Below are 5027 nucleotides of genomic sequence, written 5' to 3' on the forward strand. Positions count from 1 at the left end.
CTCCTGGACTCCATTCAAAATCTAACAACTTTTGCACATCACGAACTTTGGTCCTTTCATATCTAAGTGGAAAAGTTGAAGGTTAGAAGGAAACACCAACAGCAGGAATGCTGCAGGCTTCAACAATAAGCCCTGTAATGCCTAATCCACCAGTGCAGTTCCAGCAACGTAAGCGGAAGCCAAAAGTCCACATCTTAACTTGGTTGCACATTAACCAGGTTATAATGGTGCAATTAATGCACCTGCATGGGGCTGAACCGTGCAGTCTGCACAGCTCAGCAAAAGTGTTTTTATGTGCTGAGTTTATCATTAGAGGGACATTTAAAAAATCATTATAAAGTGGACAAAGCTGTTGCCTTGTGCAATGCCTCACCATGTGCAAAGACTGTATTTGAATGAAGAAAATGGGATCATATCAAATCTAAAAATACATATCTATAAATAGTGCCTTTACTCCTCATAGTTACCTTTTCAATAATATTACAAGTTGAGATCTAGATCTTTTGAGAGACTGATAAACCTGTAAGAAATAATCTTGAAAAGTCACGACTCATAATCCAGTAGATAAGGTGTAAATTTAACATTCTTCTGTTATGATAAAAGCATATTTACTTGGGTTTTTGCAATATTTCTGCTATTTGGTGCCAGTCTCTGCAATGCTAGATAAAAACTAAACAGTACTGTTACTTCAATTGCTTTTATATAAATTTTCGCAATAGAACAATTTGGGGGATCTTTATCTGCACTGTTTTTTACAGAATCAGATCATTTTAAAATTTGAATAGTGATTACAGAATATAATGTTTTTTGTCTCTGTTCCTCTGCACAGAGATTCATTAAATAAGTAGAAGATTGTAACTGTTTAACAGCAGATAATACATCATACATTTGTTTTTCTGATTGGGGGGAACCACAGTAGAGCTGGCATGAGATAAGAGGCATGACAGGTGTACTGTATTATCAGCATTAATAAGCTATTGTTAAAGTTTCCATATAGAGTTAAAATATCTGTTTAATTTAACACTATATGCAAATTGTACCCATTGTCTGTTGGGTAAAGTCTGAGAAGCTAGGATGATCAAAGTTGGCATAAATATTGTAGAGAAAATTGAGTTTCGTATATAAAGCAATTTTATTTGTCAAGTCTTTCTTTCATAGTAGATGGTCAATAATAAAAGTATCACTGACATTAAATCATTAGCCATATGATATCTTCTCCTTAAGTATAAGCTAAACAGATGAGTACAGATATTTTTTATTGCTCACTTATGCAACATAAAAATCTCCTTGTGGGATCAATTTCATTAAAGTCCTAAATAATTATTGCAAAAGGTGCAACTGTTGTCTGGTTTACGTTGTTTTTAATGATGGTATAAAGTTTCTGAAGATTCCTCAATAAGACATAGAGGACGGCCACGGCCCATGTACAGAGGCCTTACTCCTGTAGAGAAGGTTTCATTATTTATTAAGTCATTTAAAGAAAATAATACAACCACTTTTGGCATCTACTTAATCATATTTAGTCACTGTAACACAATTGTTTCATGTTAGCAGGGTAGGACATGGAACAATTCTATTAAGGTAACTAAATATAATTAAGCAGACAACAAAAACGGTTGCGTTACTTTTTTCTAGAGTACCGCACCAGGGGACCCACTTCAGTTCTAACTATGCACGTACAAAAAGCTCAAAAAAACAAAAACATAACATAGATGACTTGAGGCCCACTTTTACTAGTTTAGTTTTAATCCATTTTTAATCTTAAATATTCACACACAAAGTTCCCTCAAGGGTAAATTCAGTTTTGATTTATTTACGATCTTTGATCTGTATTCACTGTCTTAAAACTTTCACATCTTACCTGGGTCTGCAGTCCTTTTTAGAGCATGAACTGAAAAAAACAAAACTTAACCTAATCACAATAATTGTGATCTAACATTTTAGCTGACAAAGTTTATATATTGACCTTCAAACTAGCCAGATCATTAATGACACTCAACACCGAAGATGAAATGTTCAGGAAAAAACAATTCATGTGGGCAAATTCTTACTTAGTGCTTAAAATAGAATGACAAGGTAACAAGGTTAAAGTCATATAATTTAATCAAATATCACAACCATAAAAGGTGACGCAGCATTTAACACATCAATACTTTAGCTCAGTGCGATAGCACAGATATGCAAAATCAATCAATATAAAGAAAGCTGTCTGTTACTGCCCTAACATATGGCCTTCATACTGTGTTATCTATTACAATACAGAAAACAATGTTCTGAGTGTGAACGATGAGTAATTATGAAATTGTGAAAACCCCGTCTTGCTGCCTCTGGTTTAATGTCTCCTCCATGACTCCAAGCTTTTTATTGTGAAAATAAAGATGTCTTTTAAAAAATGTGGACAGGAATAAAAAGTTCTGGACAGAAATGAAAGAGAGTTGAGTTTATTAAAAGAATTGACTAACTTGATAACAGTCATAATGTATCTGCGTGCAACACTATTATTGAATTTCGATGGTTTGGGAAGAAAAATGCCCTCATGGGCCCTTTCAGGACGGTCGGAAAAGCCTGTTAGTTATTTTTGATAATGGATTGAAGATTGTAGCTGCGTTACACCCATGTCTCCATCCAGGGTAGATTACATCTAACAAAGGTTTGCATGTAAAAAAAAAAAAAAGTGCAATCTTAATAACAGGGCAAAGCTGATCTACTAATCAGCTGCAGCCTGGCCTGCATATGGTAACATAAGCAAAAGGGCAGATGCAGACATATCCTGTTCAACAAAACATGCAAAATACTGGAGGGAGGATAAGCAAATATAAATACTTACAAATCGTAAAGCAATTTATCAAACTTGGAATTGATTGTGGCTGCAGTTTCTACCTCGATTTTTCTACTTGGAGAGACTCACATAGAGAAAAGTTGTAACTATACAAGTTTTATTGATGTGAAATAAATAATTTATTTGGTGCTCGGGCCCCCGCAGAAGACTTTGTGTGAATTGACATTCCCTTGGATGAGTAACCTAGAATATGATTAGATTAGTCTTACTTTAGGGCCCTGACACTGGTGGTGGAATAAGCCAGAGGCTGAGTGGGACTGAGAATAATCCGAGAGTGAGGGAGGAGATCGGGTGGAGGTGGGTGAAAGTTTGTTGGCGTGCTGGAGGGAAGCTAGGGCTGGAGCTAAATGAAGGAGATGTTGAAAGATGTTTGGCTTAAGAGAAGGTGTGGCCCTGGCATTGATTGGCTGAACCTGGATGAGGGACATTGCAGGTGGTTCAGATGAAGGTGATCAGAGTCTTTTCAGATTGAATTTCCGCTTAAGCTTCTTTCGGTACATTTGAAACTTGGATGCAAAATTGTCTGTGGTCATGGTTGTAAAAAGTATATTTAGATGCAATGACAGAGAGAATGTGAGCGAATCAACATATTTGGGGTGTCAGAAATCAAAGTAGCATAGACTAAAACAATAGTCTGTCCAGCAATGCTATTTATGAGAAAAAAGCCCTCCCTGCAACAATGCCTTTCCTGAATCTGGATAGACCATTCCTTCATTATTAGTAGAATAGTGGTGTTATGCCAACTTGAATTTGTCTATTTTTGATTTAATCAGAATCATTAAGAGGAAAATTAGTTTGTCTTTTAAAAAAGGGAAACAAATTAACAAGCAGCAGCACTGATATACATAAAGATGCTGCTTTTTCAGAGAGAAATCAGTGATAAAAAGTATTATATATTATACATAATATTTTTTATACTATTGTTTGAGTGGCTCAGGATGCAGGCATTTGTCTGGCAACCACCAGGTGGCCATTTTGAGCCCCTGCTCAGTTTATCTTTATTCATTGAATGTATGGCAGCCTCACTTCTGTTTGTCTACTGCAAACCTGCTGTAGGTACCATTTAACCCATGCTTCAGGCACTCGGATTTCATACAGCACTATACAAGTAAAGGTCATTTATTTTGATAAGAGATAAATCTCCTCTCTGTCACTATCTTATGGCATTGTTTCATACAGTTGTTATGCAAAAAACATTAATCTGCAATTGGGCCTTTTACCTGTCCTTCTTGTTATTCAACTCATGAATTAGTAAGAACACTCATTATTAGGAAAAAAATTAATAAAAGTGTCTATAGAGTTGTTATGTAGTTTCTAATATTTTTTTGCTTGCTAAACCTTTTTCTTTCTTTTCATAGATTTTTGCTGGTCATAATTTAAGCAGTTTTATTTATGAGACTGTTGGCAGAATTTTAGTGCTACAGCCTTTGTCAATGATGTTTTTTTCCATTATGAGTAAAGGCAGATATACTGGACTTGCGTGTTTGTAAATGCATGGATAGTGTGCTAGTCTGTTAGTTCTCAGCAGTTATCTAAACATTTTCTACTTTATACACCCACAATGGAGTTGGTAACTCCCCTATAGCTTGTCATGGTTTTGGTTCGGTTTAAGTTTTCTTTTTGAGTTTTCATTGGTTTCATTCCCATTCCCTGTTGTTTTCGAGTTTTTATGTATTTCTTGTTTACCCTCTGTTGTCCCCTTGTGTTAGTCTCCGTCCCCTCGGTCTCTTCTAGATTCTTCCATCCACACCTGCTCCTCGTCTGCTGATTAGCCTGGTCTTTGTTCAGTCTCTCATTTATACCCCTCATGAGCAGTTTCTAATTGCTGGTTGCACACAGTTTCTTTGCTCCTAATGTGTTTTCCCAGATGTCTCTTGGATTTTCTGTATTTTGTCGTTTTTGGATTTTTTTCGGTTGCCACTGTTTGGATTATTAAATTTGCCTTTCCTTCTCTGCATTTCTGTCATCCAGATACCTCCACACATCGTTGTCAGGTTGGTCACTTTACTATGGGTGACCTTTGTATTGTGCGTTGATATGCCACTTTGGGGCACTGTACAAAAAAAGGTCATACATTTTTGCAGGCCACATAGCCGTCTGACTTCATAAAAAAAAAAAAATCTGAATTTCAATTAGGAAAATAAAAACAAATATATAAATATGAATATCATAAGGCACAAGCTGTGAA

This window comes from Cyprinodon variegatus, unplaced genomic scaffold (assembly GCF_000732505.1).
Source record: "Cyprinodon variegatus isolate N-32 unplaced genomic scaffold, C_variegatus-1.0 Scaffold1889, whole genome shotgun sequence".
NCBI lineage: Eukaryota > Metazoa > Chordata > Actinopteri > Cyprinodontiformes > Cyprinodontidae > Cyprinodon > Cyprinodon variegatus.